General features: G+C 37.3%; 1 protein-coding gene across 1 annotated transcript in view; it reads left to right on the top strand.

The window, feature by feature from the left end:
* The window catches only part of LOC105476689 (androgen receptor), a 170,302-nt gene that overhangs the window by 45,395 nt on the left and 100,419 nt on the right, over positions 1-24,488 (top strand). The gene's annotated exons all lie outside the window — the stretch shown is intronic.

Raw genomic sequence — 24,488 nt, 5'->3', positions numbered from 1 at the left:
CACTTGTCTGCTGTTACACCTCTATGAGAGATGAAAATTCCTTCTTCATCTCTGGAACTCACGCCCTTAGCATATAGTAGACAATCTGTAAATGTTTGAAGGTTGAGTGAATTAATGAATGACCTTCAACCTTTCAGGCTTCCAATTTTCTCTCTGAAAAGGACAGCTAAATGAAAACTCATAATTTTAGAAGATGAGGTTAGACGGTTGGTAGGTGCATGCAGAGACCAATTATTATTTAGGCATTATAGAAGTGTATAGTTCTTGTATGTTGAGTGCAGTGTAAGAGTGGCCCCAAATATAGTTAATGCCCACTCCAGACCCAGTCATTATAGAGTTGGCCCCAGCTGTATTGCTTCTATTTAAGACTGAGATAAGAAATGACACTTTCCTATTTTTTTACCTTATTGAAAGGGTAGGGGCTGGCTGTTATCAATCTCAGTTCACTTGTTGATTGCATTGGCTTGCCAAGTGAGAATATTAGCACCCCTGCACATTTCTATAGTTCTGCCACTTATGAGATCCTTCCTTCCCATTGTCATATTTAATAATCAGGATAGCCCTATAAAATATGCATTCTTATTTCCCAGATGAGGATACTAAGGCTCAAGTAGGAGAACTTACTTGTTTAGTAAGATCGTACAACTAGGAAGTGGGAGAGGCAAGAGTTGAACCCAGATCTTCCTAGCTCCCGGTACATCGCTCTGTCTACTGAGTCACACTGGAGCAGCCAGGAGGCAGGAAAATCATCTGGGGAATGTGGTGCCAACGTGTGATGTTTGCCTAAATGTGTGCATCCTTGCTGGAAGCCAGCCATGATTCCATGCTGCATAAGTATTCATTAATGTTCATTTCATTTATTTGGCTATCCATATGCTTTCCAGGGCGAAGGCAAGCTAGGACAAGGGCAGACAAGCAGCCTTAAAGTTTGGGTGCTTTCCTTCAAAGCTGGGCTGCCTGTTTGAAAATCAAACATTTTTGGTGATAGAAGATGGTTCCAGTACAGATTTTATTCATTACTGCATCTACATGGACAGACATTTTCCAAAGCATAGCTGAAAATATGTGTAAGTCCCAGAATATTTCCTGATTTAGACACAGACTTTGAGCATGATAACCACATTTAGCATGTTAGGAAATTCTGTCAGAATGCTTCTGGAAAGGCTACCTTTCCAGAATGAAATGAAAAAAAAAAAAAAAAAAAAAAAGGATGGACTTTGAAACTGATTAGATTTGGGTTATACTCACTCACAGTGTGACCCTGGCAAATGATTTAACTTATCCGAGTTTCACTTTTCTTATTCTTTGAAGTGAAATTTTAAAATGTCATCTTGCCTGATTTTTGTGAGAATGAAAATGAGATCCCACACCAGGAATTTAGAAGCTACTCAGTAAATATTGCTTCTCTCCTTTCCCCTTCCCGAGTCCTGTCCCCCAAGTCATTCATTAGTTATTCAGAGGCATGCATTCTGAAATCTGCCTACTGCTCCACGTTGAAATGCACTGCTCTTGCAAGGACTGATTATCTATTTTTCTGTCTTCCAAGGCCCCCTGTGTTCCACTCCACCCTCCCAATTCTGGGGGCTTCCAAAGTGGGCAGGTACAGAATGTTCTGTGGAGCATCGGAGGCTGTTACTCAATATCCTGGCCAGCACTCTCAACTGCTCTTTGCACATACTCCATATGAAGGCAAACTCCAGATCTTGGAGTCCATGTTTGTGTCATGCATTGCACTGCTTCTTTTACCCAAATCCATCTCAAGGGTGAGTAGACCAAGCTCAGACTTGTCTTTGGAGCAGATTTCTCAAGCTGCCCATGTCCCCACACTGCTTGATTAAAAGGAGGTGCTTCAAACTCTTTGGCTTTATATAGACTAGAAGCAGAATGATTGGTGGTGCCTCTGTTCTCAAGGTATCCCAAAGCACTTTGTAAGGAAATATGACAAGCGCTGAGGCCACGCAGGCTAGTACAACAGCCGCCACCCAGCACTTCACAATTAGTCATGCCCAGCCTGGGATCATCAAGCCTGTTTTTGTTGGAAGAGCAAGAGAGGGAGGGAATGCTAGCTGGCAATTTCCCCCGGTACCCTTTATGAAAGTGCCCTTGGCTCTTCCAATTTCACCTGAATAACCAGCTCAGGCAAATTTTCCTCTATCAAAAAGCAGAACGTTATAGTGACAAGCTGATGCCTGGCTGATGCCCCAGGACATTGACCAAATAGGCTTGGCCTCACAATTGGTTTTTATTCCCCATATCCTTTCTTCCCTTTTGTTCTTTTTCTATGTTTCTTTCCCCCATCGCCATCTGCAGAGTGCCCTCAGTCAGAAGTCAGCTGTGGGGTGGACAGTTTGTCATTTAAAATCATCCCTATTCTGTCTACCCTTCTTATCCCTCACATAATTGCTTTTAGAGCAAGGACAATTCTGGAAGTGAAACTACAATAACACCCTGGGCTCCTTTCCCTCTAGTAGTACTCAGCACACTTGCAATTACATGTTCAAATTTGTCTTTCTTATTTCTGTTTAGGTTCATGAAGGCAAGGGACATGCCTGTGTTGCTTACTTTCTCTTGGCAGGCACATATAGCAAGTCTTCAAAAAATGCTTGTTAACTATAAATTAAGTGTTTAAGAAGCCCATCGTTAGTATCTTTGCCCCTGCCTTATTTGTAAACAACCGGCCCCTTCTATTTGTAAGTTACCTTGTTTTGATTTCCATATCCCCCAAAGCAAACTTTAGCTCATGGCCTTACAGAGTGTGTATATTAGTATGTTAAAATGAAATCAACTCTCCTCCCCCAAGCCTTCTAATTGACATGAATTTGGGAGTTGACTTGCATTGGCCTTTGTCCTGACAGCCAACAGAGTCCTCTTCTGGTGTATTCACTGTTGGCTTCCATGAAGATGCTATGGAGAAAGTTTGCCATGGACATACATTTTGAGGGCAGACTCAACCTGAGTAGACCGGATTGAGCTTTCCCGATCTGCCTGCCAGAGATCACTACCTGTGTGTTGCTAAAAAGAGAATTATAGGAGTCCTCTCAAGGCAGAAAGACCTAAAATTAGACATGGCAGCCATGCCTTTGGTGTGTATGGGGGTGGGATACAGGCAGCCAGTTTCCCCTCTGTTTTCTCCCTTGCTTACACAGCCAAGGAGTGGACCCAAGCCTCAAAGGGAAGAGCTGTATACTGGAGCATGCCAGTATACAGGTTCCTGGCCCTGGCTGAGTTACTATTTTATATATTCCAATAGAGAAGCATAGAAGACTTCTAGGTTGCCACTGTCATTTGAAATTGGGTATTTTTAAAAGAGAAACTTGAAGACTCAAAGAAAGCTTTCTTTTGCCTCCCCTTACAGTTGATTTTTGAGCTTCATAAAGCTACCTAGTCCAAAGTACCCACACTCTTATTATTTTTGTCTTTCCTACCGGTTTTTTTTTTTTTTTTCATCTTCCCAGGTGTTTGATGATCACTAAGAGCTTCAACATTGCTCACCTTGACCAGGTATGAAACCAAGAGTTTTGTTTAAGGCATAAAAGAATGTAGGAACTCAAGGACTAGGTTGAGATGGGGAAGGGGGATGAAGGCTTCTTTTTTCTTGGGTTAAACAGAAATGACTTAGATCTCAGAGTGAAAGCCTTGAATTGTCACATATATCACTGGCAAAGACTAGTTCTTTGCTATGATAAGAATTGTTCATCATCTCGCCCCTGAGGATTTAGGGTCAAGGCCTGGCTACACCTTTTAATGATCTCAGTCATATGACTTAACCTCTTTAAAGTTAACCTTTGGTGAGCACTGTGCCCCCTGCAACCCCAGTAAGGCCCAACAGGGCTCTCCAAGGAGGCAAAATTCTGATGATACATTTCTGTTTAGTGAAAATGGGTAGGGAAAATTATGTCTTAGAATCAATTAACCAAACATAAAATCCTCCAAGGGGCTTGGTAGGATGCCTAGGGAAGAGCAACGAGATAAAAACTCCAGGCTGGAAGGGCATTGTTGCAGCACTGTCATTCTCCAGTTTCTCTTGGAGTTGTCACTACCCTCTCCTTTGTTCTCACTGCTGACATCATTTGTAAAATAATTTCTTCCCATAAATAAACAAGACGTACAATCCTCTAAATGACTAAAGAACAGTTATCTAGAAGAACAGTGGAAAGTATTTTCTTCACCTAAGGGATGATTCTCTTTACAGAGGTGGAGTAAAGGATGTGCGAGGATGCATAATCAAGCTAAGAGATGCATGCTGACTTAAAAGGCATGACATGTGTGAAACTAAGATAATGTGTTCAAGAGTGATGCTTTGTTGATGCAGAACCCACTGAATTCCTTACTATTATGTTTGACTGACTATCAGCTTATTAATAAAGAAATTGTGGTTTGAGTGTTCATTGAAATTAGCCATGTTAGGTTTATGTGGGGATGTGAGGATCTATGTCTACCAATTGCAGCTTCTGATGCAGATTGGAGGCAGAAATCTGGCCTGAACAATAAGTAAGAGTGTCAGCTCTACAGATATCTCACATGCTAAGCAAGCACAATATAGGGCAATCCAGGTTTACACAAAGGATTAATTTGGGAACAATTATCCTCATTTTCACTTTCTTAAACGATTTTGAATAAGGTCTTTTAAGTAAGAAGCTCCCTGAATGCATTTAAAATATGGTTTGATTATGTACATTTAAGATTTTTCTACCTTTGTAGGAGTATCTCTGTTGTATAAAAACACAAAATTCCGGAACTTTTGAAAGGAAGATGTGCCTCTCTTCATACATTTGTCATTCTTGAAAGATTGTAAAATGAAGTGACTGCATATCATGTCGTGTTCCCTATTGATTTCTTTTCTCATTTTAGGAATATTCCCAGAATAAAAAAAATTTTTTTTTAATCTACTAAGCATGCTAGGTAAGACTGAAGATGAATCTATTTAAGTTATGTCAATATCTATTTATAAAGATTTTTGTGATATTCTTTTTACTGTAGAACTTGAAGCATATCCTAAAGGGAATGGTTAGCTATGTCTGCAAACTGTGGCAATGACTTACTGAGTAATTGCTAGCAACTGATTTTTGGTGCTTCTTGTTTTGATAGTATAGCAGTGCGAGTAGGTTTTAGAAAAGCAAAACTAAGAAAATCCAGGGAAATGCCATTTGAGAATTTCTAACTTTAAAAAACAAATAAAATAGTGTCAAGAAAAAATATTATCTAACTAACCCCAAAGTCTACAATGTAACTCTTTTATTTTGATAATGCTGTTCTAACTCTATCTACTTCAGTCCATTGCCATCCAGCTGGTTTAGGAATCAAATTCCCAATGTTTCATCACTGTTAACATTACTGTTTTACTCTTCACTTTAGTTCTTAAATGGCATAGTGTCTTAAATTCCCTCAGCCTCTTTCACGTTTGATTTCTTTGGAAACTTTTTACCTTTTCATCGAAGCCCATATGATCTTTTCTGAAACAGACCCTTATCTTTACCTTCTTCTTTGGAGTCTTTCTCCTACTTGAATTTCTGAACTTCTTAAAATGGCCGCTTTGGATTGGTGTAATAAGTTTTCTTTTCTTTCTTTTTTTTTTTTTTTTTTTTTTTTTTTTTTTTTTTTTTTTGAGAAGGAGTCTTGCTTTGTCACCAGGCTGCAGCCTGTAGTGCTGTGGAGCAATCTTGGCTCACTGCAACCTCCACTTCCCAAGTTCAAGCGATTCTCCTGCCTCAGCCTCCCAAGTAGCTGGTACTACAGGAGTGCAGCACCATGCCCAGCTAATGTTTGTATTTTTAGTAGAGTTGGGGTTTCACCATGTTGGCCAGGATGGTCTTGATCTCTTGACCTCATGATCTGCCAGGCTCGCCCTCCCAAAGTGCTGGGATTACAGGCGCGTGCCACTATGCCTGGCCAGTAATAAGTTTTCTTAAGTGCTTTCTTAATGTTCTGATATTTTAAAAAAGATCTGGACTATTTTGTCATACAGGCAACAGAATGTTAAACCATTTCATAAAGCAATGACAAATATACATGATTTTTCATCAGTTATAAATGCTTTTCCTTTATAACATTGAACATGTTTTTGCAACTGAAATAAGTGTGATTTTCATTTTTAGAAGGCACATGATAAAGTTAAGGCAGTGGTTAATTAATTTTTTCAGATTAATTTTTCAGAAAAGTGACTGTTTCTGTCTGTTCACTTAACCCCAGGCATCAAACGACTTTAATCAGAAAGAACTGAAGAGTAATTTGGTTATTTTAGTGCCCTTTTTTGAGACAAAGTCTTATTCTGTCACCCAGGCTGGATTGCAGTAATGTGCTCATGGTTCACTATAGCCTCGATCTCCTGGGTTCAAGTGATCCTCCAACTTCAGTTTCCCAGATAACTGGGACCACAGGTGGGCCCCACACTCTCTGCTAATTTTTTTTTTAATTTTTCATAGAAATGGGGTCTCACTATGTTGCCTTGGCTGGTCTCAAAATCCTAGGTTCAAGCAATCCTTCCACCTCAGCCTCCTAAATTGCTGTGATTACAGGCGTAAGCCACTACACTTGCCCTATTTTAGAGCTTTGTCAAGCTTTGGAAAGAGAACCATTTACAATATAATAGGTAAATTATGGATATTTGAGGCAGTTTTTATCATAGTATTTGTAGTAAACCACAGCCCCCCCTTTATAATATTTGTATTTAATAAAAATGAAAATATTACTTTTATCTTGAACAACAAACATAAGTTTTAACAAAGCAAGCATATTTAGATTAGCACTAATAACCAAACGAAAACCTTTATAATGATAGCTGTTTTTAACATGATTACAAAAAATTCGCTACACAAATTTTTATCCTAATCAGTGTGAAAAACGGAAAATATTAGCTTATAGGGCCAACTTAGTCTTCAGAGTCCTCTTCCTACCTACTACTGCTAATAAGCCAATGAAAAACTCCCTGATGTGTGTGGTGGCTCAGGCCTGTAATCCCAGCACTTTGGGAGGCCAAGGTGGGTGGATTGCTTGCACTCAGGAGTTTAAGACCAACCTGGGCAACATGGTGAAACTTTGTCTCTACTAAAAATACAAAAAATTAGCTAGGTGTTGTGGTTCACACCTGTAGTCTCAGCTACTCAGGAGGTTGAGGTGGGGGGATCGTTTGAGCCCAGGTGGTCGAGGTTGCAGTGAGCCGAGATCACAGGACTGCACTCCAGCCTAAGCTACAAAGTGAAACCTTGTCAAAAAGAAAGAAAGAGAGAGAGAAAGAGACAGAGAGAAAGAGAGAGAGGCAGGCTTCTCCGCTTTTTCAGTTCCTGAATAATTTTCCAATCTAGAATGCAAAAGATTCTGAAGGAAGACAGTTACCATTTCAGATTGACAGAAGTTGTGACTTTAATCTGGACTTGAATATGTTTTACATCAAAGGGTTGCCTCAACAGTGCTCAAACCTGCCTCTCTGAAAACATGCTGAGCTCAAAGGTTACTTGAAGTCTTAGCTTGAGTACTTAAGAGAATGCTATGGAGGGATTGTTGAAGAGAGCTGTGTCACAGCTAATTCTTCTTTAGTAATTAAAGGTTTAGAAAACTCTTACACTGCATATTGACAAATTTAGCAACAAAATGAGCTTGAGAAAAAAATCAAGGCCTGCTGTGGAATCTTTTTTTTTTTTCTCTAAAACAAACAAACAAACGAAACCTTTTTAGAAAGATTATGCAACTGTATTATCTGTAACTACTGCAATGGTGTAAATTCTGATAGTATAATTTGCTTTTTAAAGCTATCTTTACTTCAGTGCAACTTAGATTAAATTTATTTTAAATTTAAACGATATTTTTCTCTTTGTTTATTATTTTATAGTAAGTTTCCCATAGAATTCACAAAATTCATTAGAAAGATTTTCTTTTTTTTACTTCCTTAGGTCATTAAGTTTCTGATTTGTCAGTGGATTACACAGAAACCCTGTCTTTCCAAAAATATACAAAAAAAAAAAAAAAAAAAAGCCAGGTGTGATGGTGTGTGCCTGTAGTCCCAGCTACTCAGAAAGCCGAGTTGAGAGGACTGCTTGAGCCCAGAAGTTGTGGCTGCAGTGAGCTATGGTCACACCACTTCACTCCAGCCTGGGCAACAAAGCGAGACCCCATCTCCAATAAATAAATAAACAAATAAGTAAAAAGTTTTTCACCTTGAAAAGCTTATAAACATATGAAACACCATTAGGGTCTCTGATATAGTTTGGATGTGTGTCCCCGCCCAAATTTGGTTTTGAATTGTAATCCCCAGTGTTGGAGGTGGGGCCTGCGGGGAAGTAATTGGATCATGAGGGCAGTTTTTTCATGAATGGTTTAGCACCATCCCCTTGGTGCTGTTGTCGTGATAGTGAGTAAGTTCTCATGAGATCTGGTTGTATAGCACCTCTCCCCTTGCTCTCTTGTTCCTGCTTTCACCATGTGACATGCCTGCTCCCCCTTCACCTTCTGCCATAATTTTAAGTTGCCTGAGGCCTCCCCAGAAGCCGAGCAGATGCCAGCACCATGCTTTTTGTACAGCTTGCATAACCATGAGCCAATTAAACCTCTTTTTTTAATATAAATTACACAGTCTCAGGTATTCTTTATAGCAAGGCAAGAATGGACTTACACAGTCTCTTTTGTATCAGGGAGAAGGTCTCCTGGGTGACTCCACTTCTTTTCTTGTTTATGTATCCTTCCAGATGATGTATTTATTTCCTTTGTTTTTCAATTGATATTTACTCTTAAATTAAACTAATTTATTAATAAAAAGCATTTTAAAGTCTCATTTTAGATTATTTTGACTATCTGATTTTTTAAATGGAGTAAAAAAAATCTACCTTGGCCTCCATATGCAATCAAGCAAGAAACACATTTTAAGCATATTATTTGCCTTGTGGATTCTGCCTTCCTCGATGTGTTCAGTCTGTATATATTCATTTCTCCCACACTGTAAGAAGCTAGTCAGATGTATAATTGGATTATCATGCTACATGATCTTAGCACACTCATTTTAAGCTTACATAGACTAGTGAGCACCACTCATTACATGTCATTTCTCTAGAGAAACTAGTTGGGCCGTGGCTGCAGGACTCTCACTTGAAGAGACACATGTGGTGATGTTTTCTCAGGCAGTTAAGCAATAAAGTGTACCCTGATTTGCACTGAAAATAAAGATTCCTTTAAAGGGAGCAGTTCTAGTTATCTCTCTCTTTAGATACCATATGCTAAACGTTTTTCTATGCACTAAAACAATAACTAGGTTTTATACTCTGCCTTACAGCCTACTTCACACCCATTTCACAGGGAGAGGAACAGAGAGGTAAGTGATTTGCCCCAACTTACATAACTAGGAAGTTATTTACTCAGTGTGGAAACTTGTTCAGACGGTCATTTCATTGAAATGTAGGAAGAGTTTCTGGCACTTCTCTTGAGCAGGAGTCAAAAACTTCTTTTTTGCACTAGCCCAGATAGTAAATATTTTAGGCTTTCTGGGCCATATGGTCTCTGTCAAAACTCCTCTACTTTGTTGTTGTAGTGCATAAGCAGCTATACACAATCCTGAAATGAATGGGTGTGGCCGTGTTCCAGTACAACCTTACAGAAAAGGCAATAGGCTGGATTTGGCTCTGAGACTGTAGTTTGCTGACCTCAGCTCTTGAACTGAGCTCTTTAACTGACCTCAGCTCTCGAACTATGGTCCAAGATCCCGTGGTCCTGTTTGGAACCTCCATTTGCCCTCCTTTTCACTCTCTGGGAGCATAGCTAAGTTCAAAATTGAATTAGGTACTTGTAGTAAGAGTACACTTATAATCCTGGGATCTTCATGTTGCCAGATATTAACCTCTTGAAGTTTATCACCACAGCCTGGGCACTTTTCTGATTTGCTCACTTCTAGCCCCACGTTTGGGCCCCTTCACAAGCAAACATGCAGATTTTCCAGAGAGCTGTATGCTACTGAATGTAGAAAATTTGGCTCATACTGGCCTATGGACTATCTGCTCACTGCCCTGATAACTATTTTCCAAGGGAGTGGGTGCCCTACCTTTCCTACACAGAGTTTTTTTGCTAGTCTTGCCCTAAAAATTCTATGTATCCCTTGCTTTTAGGATAAATATGTTTCACTAGGACCAGCCGAAAAATGAAAAATAGAGTTATCCAACTACCACTTTAAAACTGGACAAGGATTTTTGTTGCTGTTGTTGGAGGGGGTGGTAAACATCATTTTGGCAGACCAAATATACTTTTGGTGTAAGGCAGCCTTTTGCAAAGACAGAACACTTGGACAAGATTTTGAAGTCCTGGTTGCCTTTACTACTGATTTAACTACAGTATTTGTGGACTTGGGCAAGTCACTTCCCTTCTGTGAGCCTCAGGTTATTCATCTTTGAAATGAGTATAATACCTGTGATTATAATTACTTCTCTGGATTCTGCAGAGAACTGAAGGAGATAATGGATGTAAAAGTACTTTAGTGCCCAGCACTGCTCCTTATGAAAATGAGGAAATAATTGAGATGAGTGAGCCATTGAGACAACCGTACAAAAAGTGCTGAAAACTCACTGCTTAAATAAGCACCTCTTACTGCTTTTGTGGCACTTTGTAGCAATGTGTTTTTATTCTGATTAGAAAGTAATGTTTGGTTTTGTTTGGCTCTTTGCTCAGTAAACCCATAATAAGGATACCTATTTGCCCTTGGACCATCAGTTCAAATATTATTTTACTAATATGGAATTATTTGGCTCCAGAAGCCACAGTTTTCTTAGCTGCTCCCCATCCCCACTCTCACCTCAAATTTTTTTTTTCACTTTATTTTTTTTTTTCTTCTCAGGGAAAGGTTTGAGGCAAAAAAATGCCTTCTTATGATCCAAAACCAAGCATGGTGGTGATTTATTCACCAAGCGATTCCTGAGTACCTGTGTGATGGACATGGTAGAATCTTTGTCCTGATCCATGCCTTCTGATATGCAGCCAGTAGCCACTTGTGGTAATGGAGCAACAGAAACATCACTAGTTCAAGTGGAAATGTGAGATGAGAAGTAGGAGGTGGAGAGAACTAACCAGAAGAGGGTACCCAAATAAACCAGAAATAGGTATTTGTTAGAGAAGGGGCCTATTGAGTGGGTGGCAGTGGTATGTGTGGCATTACTTGCTCCTGTATTCTCTGCTTTTTACTTAGTTGTGGCTTTGGTGGTATAGTCTCAGATCTCTAAGTTATGCAGGTAATATTGTTATGTATCATGTTTTGGCAATGTAGACTGAATACTTGCTCATAAGAGTACAGGACAATGAAGATAGTTTGGTTTTATTTACTGCATGGAAAGTACAGGATGTTTAGTAAACAGATCCATGGCATAGTGAGTTCACCACTAAAATCAGACTCTGAGAATGGGTTTGATTTAGATGGCTAGTTTAGAATACTGGATTCAGGCCACTTGATTAAGAAAGGCCATTTTGGCTAATTATAAGCCACCAACATTGTGTTTTCAATGTTAAAGCTTATATTTGTCTTCCAGTTACCAGAATGTAAGCTTCTTGAGGAAGAAAAGAGGAGTTTTCTTAATCTCTGAACCTATACCTGTCTTTCTTCTGTGTCTAGCCCAGTGCCTGGCACCAAACAGGTGCTCAATCAATGTTGATTCTATGCTACCAACAAAAATGAGTTCATGATGTTTACTATTCGATAAATGAATGCAATTTTAGAGTCAATTTTTACTACTTACACTACATGTAGATTTTCTTTTTAGAGATTTCACAATGCTGATTTTTTTCAAAATAAGCTTGAAGCTAAGTGACAAAGCTGAATGATGATTTGTTTTTTATTTTTAATTCTAAACTTACAATTTTCCATGTCATTGCCAGAAAAATCATTAAATAAATTATGATATACTCATATGGAATACTTTGCAACCATTAAATCAACCATTAAATACTATGCAACCATTAAATCAGCCATTAAATATGTTGGTATATGCAAATATGCACATTTGCATATACCAACATATTTAATGGCTGATTTAATGGTTGCATAGTATTTAATGGTTGATTTGCACATTTGCATATACCAACATATTATATAGTTGAGTGAGAAAAGTTAGTTTCAAATGACTATGTTAATATCCCCTGACTCTTGCAAAAAGAAAACCATACATTTGAATGTACGTATACACATATGTTTATACGTGCATAGAAAAAGCTATGGGGGGATATACCTCAAGTTGCTAAAAGTGGCTCCACCTGGAGAGGGACATGGAAAGGAGCTGGCTAAAAACTGAGGTTTGTTACGTTATACACCCCTGCACAGTTTGATTTCTTAAAAGCGATGATTATAAATTCCTTTTGTTATTTATAAAAATATTATTTAAAACTTTGGTACTAAAAACAGAGCTCCATCAACAGATCAATGGATAAAGAAAATGTGGTACGTATATACAGTGGAGTACTATTCGGCCATAAAAAATGAGATCCTGTCATTTTTGCAACAAAATGGATGGAACTGGAAATTATTATATTAAGTGAAATAAGGCAGGCACAGAAAGGCAGACATTGCATGTTCTCATTTAATCTGTGGAATCTAAAAATCAAAACAATTGAACTCATGGATATAGAGAGTAGAATGATGGTAACCAAAGGCTAGGAAGGATAGTTGGTGGGGCAGGGGAGGGTGAGGTGAGGATGTTAAATGGGCACAAAAAAATAGAAAGAATGCCATTCTAACTGGTGTGAGATCAGGAAACAACAGGTGCTGGAGAGAATGTGGAGAAATAGGAACACTTTTACACTGTTGGTGGGATTGTAAACTATTTCAACCATTATGGAAAACAGTATGGCGATTCCTCAAGGATCTAGAACTAGATGTACCATATGACCCAGCCATCCCATTACTGGGTATATACCCAAAGGATTATAAATCATGCTGCTATAAAGACACATGCACACGTATGTTTATTGCGGCACTATTCATAATAGCAAAGACTTGGAATCAACCCAAATGTCCATCAGTGACAGACCGGATTAAGAAAATGTGGCACATATACACCATGGAATACTATGCAGCCATCAAAAAGGATGAGTTTGTGTCCTTTGTAGGGACATGGATGCAGCTGGAAACCATCATTCTCAGCAAACTATCACTAGAACAGAAAACCAAACACCGCATGTTCTCACTCATAGGTGGGAACTGAACAATGAGATCACTTGGACTCGGGAAGGGGAACATCATACACCGGGGCCTATCATGGGGAGAGGGGAGAGGGGAGGGATTGCATTGGGAGTTATACCTGATGTAAATGACGAGTTGATGGGTGCTGACGAGTTGATGGGTGCAGCACGCCAACATGACACAAGTATACATATGTAACAAACCTGCACGTTATCCACATGTACCCTAGAACTTAAAGTATAATAATAAAAAAAATTAAAAAAATAGAAAGAATGAATAAGACCTACTATGTGATAACACAATAAGGTGACTATAGTTATAATGATTTAATTGTACATTTTAAAATAACTAAAGGGGTACAATAGGATTGATTGTAACACAAAGAATAAATGCTTGAGGGATGTATACCTCATTCTCTATAATATGATTAGTACACATTGCATGCTTCTATCAAAACATTTCATATACCCCATAAATATATACACCTATTGTGTACTCACAAAAATTTTAAAAAAACTGTACATTAAAGAAAAACAAAAATAAAAACTGTAGTTCAAGTTATAAACAAAATACAAGTAATTTGGAGGAAAACTATCTTCAGTTATATTGGATATTTGGGGGACATTTTTGTATGTTAGTTAGCAAAAATCACTTGAAAAAAAGGATTCTTCCTTCCATGATTCAAGGGAGCATAGCAAAAAATAAATGAAATAAAATAAAATAATAAAAAGATAAAAAGAAAATTATTCCATAAATTCTGCTTACTTATTTCTGGCAAACTTGTTGACAGCACATGTGACCTTTTTGGTAAAAAGACATATTTTTATATTTTTAGTTAAGTTTCAAATATAAATTGTTTGTGTTTTTAAAATAAATTAAATGGATGACTTCAGCCAGGTCATCATGAAAACACATGAGATGTTGTGTTATGCAATGACTAACAGTGTGTACGTTTTCTTGGTATTTATTCATAAACTGGGGAATAAAAATACTTTTTGGCTCATTTACTCCCCAAATAATTTTATGTCTCCCAAGGAGAATTGTAAGTTGTTTGATAGTAAATGCTATGTATTTTGTATCTTAGTGTATGTATGGGATTTCAGCGTTAGAAGAGCTCTTAAATGCCGTCTTCATAGTCCAACCTGTCTTCTGATGCTTGAAAGCCCCTTGCAATAGGAAATGCAAAGTAGAGAGTAGATACTCAATAATGTAGTTATTGAATTATTTAGAAAGAGGCATTTTGAGCCCATAATGTATAATAGGTACTTCTAGATTTATTATTTTATTCTTTGCAGAGCTGCAGAAAACTAAGAAAAAAGTTTATTTCAGATTCATGTGTTTATTTGATTAATCTCTTCATAGGTTTCATTTTTCAGCTCCTGTCAGAAAATACAGATTCTTATAAGGTTCACCTTTACCCATAAGAATAATAGTATAAAAGGGTTAATGTGAAATACAATCACTTCACAGACTGTTTCAATTAAATAAGAGCTCGTAGATAATTCAGTCCACCCCACCCCATTTTACAGATGTTGAAATTGAAGCCCCCACCAAAAGTAAAAGACTTGCTCAAAGTCACACAGCAAGTCAGTGGTGAGCCTAATTAGGCCCCCTGCCTTCCATTTTGGTGAGATGCCTGTGCTGATAGTCATACCCATGTCAAATCCTCTTCGGCAGTTATGGCTTGCCCACAGTAATGTGTCCTGAAAAATATGACAATAAATTAAGTTGGAGACAGAACCATAACCTCTTTATAAAAATTTTCTGGAAAGTTTACACGACAGTACGTAATATATAATTAGAAAGGATAATTCTCATTTCATATTTATCTTTTTGTTTCAGAATAATAAACTAAGCTATCTCTACTCAGTCCATTTTAATACAAAAATATTTTTAACCAGATTGAGTTTTTATGCTTTTTAGGAACTTTTTGTCTACCTCACTTAATTAAAATACTAGCTGCACTAATCACTTACTGTGGTAGGCAGAATTCTAGAATGACCCTGATTACCTTGTCCTTGTATGATTCCTTCCTCTTTAAGTAAGGATAGAAACTGTGAATATGATATCACTCCCATGATTAAGCTTTGTTACATGGCGCAGTTAACTTTAAGAAAGGACCAGTCACACAAGCCGTTTGAAAGCAGAGAGTTTGGGATTTTTTTAACTGGTGACAGAAAGCCACGCAGAGATTTGAACATTGAGGGTAATTTGAATTTGATATGCCAGTACTAACTTGAAGATAGAGGAGGCTGCACAGAAAGTGGCCTTTAGGAATGATCCCTGGCTGACAGCCATCTAGAAAATGAGGGCCTCAGACCTACGGCCATAAAGAATTCTGTCAACGAACTTGAACTTGGAAGTGGATTCTTTCTCCAGAACTTCCATATAAGAGTCCAGCCTGATTGACACTGTGATTTTGGCCTTGTGCGACCCTGAGTAGAGAATCCAGTTGACTTCTGACTTAAAAAAAAAGTAAGATAATAAATGAGTATTGTTTTAAACTGCTAATTTTGTGATAATTTGTTACGCAGCAATAAAAACTAATATATTTACCATACAAGTCAAGGCATTTATCCTTTCATGATTCAGTTTCTTTTTACCTGACATAATGGAATTAATTTATACTGTTGTGAAATTGTAGTTGAGAAACACGACTTCCAAAGTAATAAAATACATGTATTATTAATTTTAATAGTATTAATAGTAATGATACTGATTCTCCGAGGCCTATACAAATCCTTTGATACACAAATGAATAGTAAAGGAACATAAGTTGTCTCCAGGTAGACTTTCCCACAATGCAATTTTAGGATACAGAAGTCATATGCCTATTATTCTACTATGGCAGAGAAAATAAGGAGCCTGGAAAACTGTTCATTTGCATCACATACATCTTAAGAGCTCACTCTGAACCTGGTACCTTAATAAGCTCTGTAGACAGTATAAAGAAGAAAGGAATCAGACATGGTGTCTGACCTCAGGTGTCTCATAATGGAGTAGAAGAGGTAAAATATGGGTCACACTAACTCTACTGCAAAATAAGAAGTGCTCGTTGCCTTGAGATTGACAAAATTTGATAAGAGTTCAGAGGACATTTTCTGTGAACTGGGCCTTGAAAAATAGGATATGAGTAGGAGAAGATGAAGAAGGAAGGCATTCCAGCTAGAGAGAAGAGCACAAGCAAAAGAATAGATAACCTTGAAAGTCATCATATGGGATAATTCAAGAGTTCAGTATAATGGAAGTATAAGATGCATAAAAATAAGTGTAGTAGGAAACGAGTTTGAAAGTACAGATTGGGGTTAGTCATAGAAGGCCTTGAATTTCAGGCTGAGGAGTTTTAACATTAACATTTGTTTTTGAACAAAGGGGTTAACTGATCACATCTGTGATTTAGAAAGAAAATTCTAGCAATAGTGTAGATAAGGGTTGATGGTAAAGTTTGGAGGGTGGTGAGGCAGAGACTGGAGACAGGGAGGGCATTTAGGATAGAAAGATGATGAAGAGATGATTTAGAAGAGTTGTTTTGGAAAAGGAGGAGAGAGAAAATGTTTTAGATGTGTCACAGAGATAAAATGGGCATGGCATGGTGCAAGGAGGTAAAGCCCAATAGCTTTGTAAGGTGCTGAGATAGATTGAAATCACATCGTTAAGAAGTTTTAGAGTCAGGATTAGTACCAAGACAGCTTGGCTCTAGATCTCATACTTAACCATTATGGTATAATCCTGAGAGGGTGGGTAACAGCAATAGTCAGAGGAAAGAACCCTTTTATACATGATGGTACAGGAACAGCACTGTCTTCCAACCCCACAGCTGCTCTTTAACAGAAGGTCAGAAACTGGGGAGAAATTGTGTGTGTGTGTGTGTGTGTGTCTGTGTGTGTGTGTGTGTGCCATTTCTGGAACTAAGGATGGGAAGTAGATTAGATGAGGCCACTGCAGTGGAGTCTGCAAGTTGCTAGCACTCACCCGTTCCAAGAGGCCTTAAGGGTGTTGACCTGTTCCCTGGGCATCACCACATTCTACAAATTTATGTTCCTCTGAGAGAATAGGGTGATTCAATTTCACTGTGCCTGAAGGTTACTTTTGGGGTTCATGTTTGTTTGTTCTAACTCTATGCTAATGATCTGCCAACTGTTTGTCACTTTCTCTAACCCTTAGGATGTCTAAACTGATCTGTTGGGAAATGTGTAGCATTTACAGGATGGTAGGATTTGTAACATGCGATCACAGGGCTGTCTATATAGAGTCCTTGGGAAGGGGAGAGAAGAGTATTTCTGTTACAAATGCAGATTCCTAGGGCCCTCCTCAAACTTACTGAGGTTCAAGGATTGATATTTATAATAAGCACATATCCATTTTCAATAAGCATGAAAGTTTCATACCCTCTTTTAATGTTTGAAATCCTCAAATAAATTAGTCATTGATGCCAGAGTATTACATAATTATGGTACAGAATGTGTTTCTCTGAATGACACTTTCTCCCAGAGATTCTGATATATATTCCTCTGCACTCACCCTGTTTGATAATTACCAGTATATGGACCATTTACCTGAAGAATAAGAGTAGGGTTTTCTACTATTGTTGAAAATGTTCTCGACTCTTAACAACTTGTGTGTGACTGTAACAAGATCACACAGGGTAAACAGTATTAGCTTATTCAACCACTGGCTGAAGAAATTTAGGAAAGTGAACACATTTTTCTTTACATTTCTCTTTGTTCTGTGAGCCTTTTATGCTGGAATAGTTTTCACTGCAGGCTGTTATTGTCTGCCCCCAGAGGAGGGAGTTGACCTAGCGATGGTAACTGGAGAGTGTTTTTTGAAACCTCTTTCCTAGGTTGGTTGCCAATGGCATCTTTGGAACAGTGTCCTTCACTTTAGTCCCTCAGGGACCAGTGTGAGAATGGGAACTTTATGATCTGGAGCTGGTTAAGTGAAGTCCAAAAATAATTAGGAAAGTGTTTCCTTCCCTGGGAATGAGTTCAGTAGGAATCTCAATATATTGTAGAGCACGAAGGACTCAGCATCAGGCATTTGCAAAGGATTCTTCCAGTTGCCTGTGTTACAGAGGACACAGTTGGAATTTCCTTTTAGTGTTGAGGGGAGATGTGTACATGATTGTGAGATGACTCACCCTTTTTGCTTAGATGGTTCCACTTTCATTGTGGACAGACTCTTTGGAGGGCCAGTTTGGCATGCACGTGTGTGTTCATTCCATCCTGGAGCATTCTTTATGAGAAAGCCATTTGTTGAGTGGTTTGCCATTTTGTTTTACAGCCACTCTGTGGGCTATGAAATGGTCATCTGGCCGCTTTATTTGTCCCTAAAAAAGCAGTTTTTTCCTTTCTTATCTTCAAGGCTGCCAAGCAGCAGAAAGAGTAACTCAGGGAAGCCATGTGATAGCCTTTTATCTGTCTGTTCAGAAACTGATGATGTATCGGATTTGATAATTCATGAAATGTGAGGTTTACTGGTTTGCATTTGCCTCAAAATGGGCATGCAATATTTTGTCAGGTAACATAATAGATAATTGGCATTGCTTTATTGAAGTGAATTAATTCAATAAGCCTATAAGTGCCTGACATGTGCCAGGCACTGTGCTAGGCATTCTGTTAATAGATGAGACAAATCTCTGTCTTTTAGGTGTTTTTAGTCGACCAGGGGAGACAAAACACCTTTAAAAAGACAAAAACACTTTTTAAATTGCTATTTTAAAAAAAATTCATAGTGTACGTGAATATAAGGTGCTGAATATGTGATTGATTCTGAGAGAAAAGAGTGATAAGGGAAAAATTCTCAGAGAAACTCAAGCTGAGGGAAGAAAAGCACCCCAGACAGAGGGACTAGGCTAGAGCTATGCTACTACATTGCATTTAAGGGAATGGCACATACTTCACTGTTGCTTCAGCAGAGAGCAGGCCTGTGTTAGGTTACAAAGGGCCTTGGATGACATCCTGTGGGGTTTTAAAATTTTATTTAATTTTTAATTGACAAAATATAATTATATATTTCAGTGGGGTACAATGTGATGTTATGATGTAGGTATGCAATGTAGAATGATTAAATCAAGCTAATTTGCATATTTATCACTTCACATACTTATGGTTTGGTTACAACATTTAAAATTTATTCTTAACAATTTTGAAATAGACAACACATTATTATCAACTATAGTCACCATGTTGTGCAGATTTCAAAAACTTCTAACAAAAACTTTTTGCCCTTCGAAGATATTGAACTTTGTCTTATGAACATAGTCTTAGAAGGATTTAAAAAATAATTTGCTATTCACTGAGTACTTCTTATGTACACTGTGCATGAAATGAGTATTACTTTTTCTAATATTAGTTTTCTTGATTGAGGCTTGGCAATTATTAGTTTGTATGCCTGTAGAAGGATTATAAACAGAGGTGTATCCCAGTAGGATTTGCATTTTAGAATGATGACTGCGAGTAAAATACAGAGAAGTAAAACCAAAGATAGTGGGATCATTCAGGAGTCTGTTTCCTACACTGAACAGTAGTTGAGCAAAAAAAGGATGGGCAGAATGTGTTGCTTCTGGGTACTGCAAATTCATGGCACTTGAATGAAGAAGTTTAAGCCTTTTATTGGCTCTTTGTGCATATCTTCAACATGTATGACTACAAAGAGACCACACGGTTTTGTTGTTGTTGTTGTTGTTGTTGTTGTTGTTGTTGTTGTTTTATCTGAGGTGGAGTTTCACTCTTCTTGCCCAGGCTGGAGTGCAATGGCTCGAATTTGGCTCACTGCAACCTCCGCCTCCTGGGTTCAAGCGATTCTCCTGCCTAAGCCTCCCGAGTAGCTGGAATTAGAATCATGTGCCACCACTCCCAGCTAATTTTGTATTTTTAGTAGAGACAGGGTTTCCATGTTGGTCGGGCTGGTCTTGAACTCCCAACTTCAGGTGATCCTCCCGCCTCAGCCTCCCAAAGTACTGGGATTACAGGTATGAGCCACCACGGCCGGCCCACACGGTATTTTTGAAAGAACAGTGAGCTTGGAATTAGAACACTAGTGTCTGGGCCCTGGTGCTACTGCATAAGTAATTATGAATCCATAGCCATCTTGTTGCTCTTCTTCTCTAAGCCTTGGTTTCTTTAGCTATAAAATGGAAAGTTGAAACTTTCTAGCTACTTCTTTGAGTTATGAGTAACAAGTTAGGTAATACACTTGAAAGATAATGTGCTATACAAATACTGGTTCTTAAGACAGCTGTTGTTAATGTACTGAGTATTATGCTTACCTCACAGGGTTGTTGTGAGCATCAAATGGGATAATGGATTTGAAAGCATTTTGTTTAAAGTGTGATTCAAATGTTAAGAATTAGTAAAAATAGTAAAAGAGAACAATTCATTCTCCATCCAGATGTTCCGTCCCCACTTATGTGCTCATTCAGAGTTGTACAGAAAAACCTCCACGTAATTTTCACAGACTGGAGTTCCACATGTAACAGAATCATATGGGACCAAAAAAGCTCTCTATTGACTTCTTTCCTGCCGTATTTTGGCTCTGGGACCAACAAGACACCCATTTTGCATGAGCTGCCTGCCACCAACTTTGGGCTCACATCTAGTTCTGTTGCCCATGTGCATGCTGAATTTGGGCCCATGTCCCCAGATCTAACATGAAACTCAAGTTTCCTTCTGTTCAAACTGTCCAGGCATAATAGTCTTGAAGTGTGATGCCCAGGAGAGCTGTAGATTTTTCACTGGCCAAAAATCAACATGAAACCAGATGTATCTGTAAATCTAGTTTCATGCCACTTTGTAGTCAATGGAAATACACTAGCAGGCAGACAAGACCAGAGTTTACTATTTCCAGCGGAATTAATAGCCACATGGAAACTTTGCCTTTGGTATCTGTGAGATGGAAGATAAAGGTGAGAAATCAAAGCAGTTCCCACCTCATCCTCTAAATTCCAACATAAAGAGGCCTTGAATATCCTTCTATCTTATTGTATATTTCATTAACAGAAGTATGTTCCTAATTACTTAGTCATTCTATCTCCATTCTCCATTGTTTTAACTTCAGTGGTGCCAGGTTAAGATGCTCTGGCTTTCAGCTTTCATGGAGCATGGCATGTTTTTAAACTTATTTTTAAGGACAGGTATGTTGGGAAGATCCTAGTTCCTCATCTCTTTGCTCCTGGCAAGGAAATTTAGAATTGCCTAAAGAAAAGCTGTATTGGCCAACATAATAATAAATCAGTATTAGTGAATCTAAAGCGTATTGGAGAACTTTGTAACATGAGTTGAAATTCAGACCTGCAATGAAGTTTTTTTAAAAGATTTAAAATTGAAATAATAAAAAAAAAGTTAAAAACAAGTAAAACATATCAGTAGTTAATCATTCTACCAAAATTTGGTTTTACGTTTGCATATTTAACCATTTTTGTTTTCTGTATTTGTCCATGAACATGTGTTTTTGTATATTGTTTATATTAAACATGGTTTTAATCATGGCTTATTTCTTTTATGTTTTACTTCTTTTCCTTTGACATAAAATATTGTATTTTTAAAATTTTAACTGCTTCTTGGTATACCATTCCAATATAGGTGGCTACATAGATTGAAGTTAAAACTAATTACAATCAGAGAAAATTAACAATTCATCCCTTCAGTCTCATTAGTCACAAGTTAAATACTCAATAGCCACATGTATCTAGTTGCTACCGTTTTGAATAGAACAGATATAAGACATTTTCATCAACACAGAAAATTCAGTTGGAAAGTATTGCCCTGGAGTAAATGTGCCATACTGTACTAAATCATTTTTCTCTTGTTGGACATCTAAGTTATTTCTTATTTTTTTAATATTTTATATAACTTGACGGTGAATATACATACGTACATAGCTATTTGCTTTGCTGAATTATTTCTTAGAATCAATTTCAAAAGTGGAGTTATCAGGTCAAAGAGCCTGAGAAGATTTTTTGGAACCTGTAGTGTATTGCCATAGTCCTTTCACAAAAGTTTATGTCAACTTAAAGTACTTCTAGCAGCAAATGATTGTACTAATTTCGCTGCAATCTCAACAACACTGGACATTATAAGTTTTTATTCTACCCTATTTTCCATTAAAAGATAACTTATGCTTGATTGACTTTGCATTTTATTTTATTATTAATAATATTGTGGTTTCCTTTTTTCTGATTTTATTTTTAGTTAAGGTATCCTTTAATTTTAACCTGATATTTTTCTCTAAAAATTATCCTAAGAAAAGACAAAAGTGATGTCAAATATATCCTGAGTTTTCATTTTTCCTTGCATGGAATTTGTATATTTGCACCTTTGCCCATTTATATTATGATTTCTTAGTGTCTTCCCTATCAATTTTAATGAAGATTTCATGTATATCAATTTTTCCACAAATATAATCTTTTTAAAAATATATTTTTTCCACGATATAATTCTAATGTATTCTCCGAAATGTTGGAAAAACTTAAGTAGTCATCAAAGCATTTGAAGATTTTTTAAAGGTTGTTTTTATACCAGTCTTAAATGTTAATTTAAGGGTCGTAAAAAGAGGTGAAAATTAAATCATTTTTCAGTAAGGGGCAAGACCATTTAACTCTTGGAAAATACAGGAAACATGTAGATTTCTAGAGGCCAAGAAGGAGGTAGGGATTAATTATTTTGTAACTGCCCCCAACCTTCTAACCTATAATGAAAGAACCACTGAAGGCCCTTAAATATTTTTAGGCTTAATTGGCTGTCCTTGTACTTAGGGCACATCTAAAAATCCTGAGGCAACCACTTAAGAGAACATGCTTTTGTTAATTCACAGGGAGCTGTCCTAAGAGTGTCCAGAATCCTCTGTAGTCTTGGGCCTGGTGCTTGAGAGACCCAAAGGAAAGGTCAATGGAATTGCAGCTTAGTGTTAGAGTTTTCATGGATCACACTAATTAGTTAATGTCATAAAGGTCTCTCTCCTGTTATGGGAAAAAGCAGCAAATAGGAACTTCTGGTAGGGTGCTTAAAGTTGGTTTGATATTTTTCTTAGTAATTTTAACTAATAAAAGTAATACATGCTTATGGTAGAATGATAAACCTGAACGAAAAGGTATGAAAATGTAGAAGTTCTCCTACTTATGACCTCACCCCTTCTTTGCACTCCCAGTTTCACTCCTCAGAGGGTAACCATAGTGACTAGTTTCTTGTGTTTGGTTCCTGAGATTTTCTGTGCATATATATTGTTAGATATATGCATATTATATTTTCAAAATTCCTATCACATGACAACTACTGTTCTGTAACTTAATTTCTTCACTTAATTAATAGACCTTATATATGCTTTTCCACATCAATATATATAGATCTATATAAGTTTTCCTAAAGGTTGCACAATTTTCAACTGTATGGCTGTCTTGTAATTTACTTTTTGTTTCGCCTACTAATGGATATTTCATGTTTTCATAACTCTTTTGATATTAAAAGTAGTGCTGCAATTAACATCCTTGAGAGGCAGTATATATGGTGTTTAAGGTGAATGGCTCTGGAGCCAGACTACTTTGGACTGAATATTGATGCCACCAATTCCTTGCTGTATGACCTTAGGCAAGTTGCTTAATTTCTTTGCCTCAGTGTCCTTGTGTGAAAAAATGGAGGCAATAATGGTCACTATCCAGTAGGGTTTTTATGAGGATTTAATAAGTTAATAATGCACATTAAGAACTTAGTTATTTTTAGATTAAGTAGTGAAGGACTATATAATTGTTAGTATAATTGTATACCTTTATTAGCATACTTTTGCATGTATAGCAATAAGACAAATTCTTAGATGTTTAACAGTTGGACATAAGGAGTGTACACATTTTCAGTACTGGTAGATGTTACCTTTTCCCTGCCAAAAATTGCAAATATTTGATATTAACTTTTAAAATCTTAGTAAATCTGATAAGTATAAATAACAATTTATGATCATTTTAAGTTGCCTTTCTTAATTTTGTGTGAAAATGAGTATCTTTTCACATGTTTTTTGGCCATTTATGTTTCTTTCCATGTGAACTAACTGTTCTTGGCCGTTGCCTATTTGTTGTTCCTGTTACTATATGGCTTTTCATCTGTTTCTCATTGGGTTATGGAGCTCTTTGTATATAAAAGGATTTAGCCTCTTGTTATATGTGTGACAAATACTTTTTCCAATTTATATTTCAACTTTGCTTATGTTTTCCTATTCATCAGTCTAAAATTATGTAGTTAAATTCATCATTGTTTTTTCTTATGGCTTTGGAGTTTGGAGATCATGCTTCAAAGGTCTTTCTAGGTGGGGTTGATTTAAATCAGGTACTGGAAGTATTTTTGCCAAAAAGACTCATGAATTA

The sequence above is a fragment of the Macaca nemestrina genome, chromosome X, assembly GCF_043159975.1.
Source record: "Macaca nemestrina isolate mMacNem1 chromosome X, mMacNem.hap1, whole genome shotgun sequence".
NCBI classification, from domain to species: domain Eukaryota; kingdom Metazoa; phylum Chordata; class Mammalia; order Primates; family Cercopithecidae; genus Macaca; species Macaca nemestrina.
Note: the sequence above shows the minus strand (reverse complement) of the source record. Positions and strands in the feature narration are given on the sequence as shown.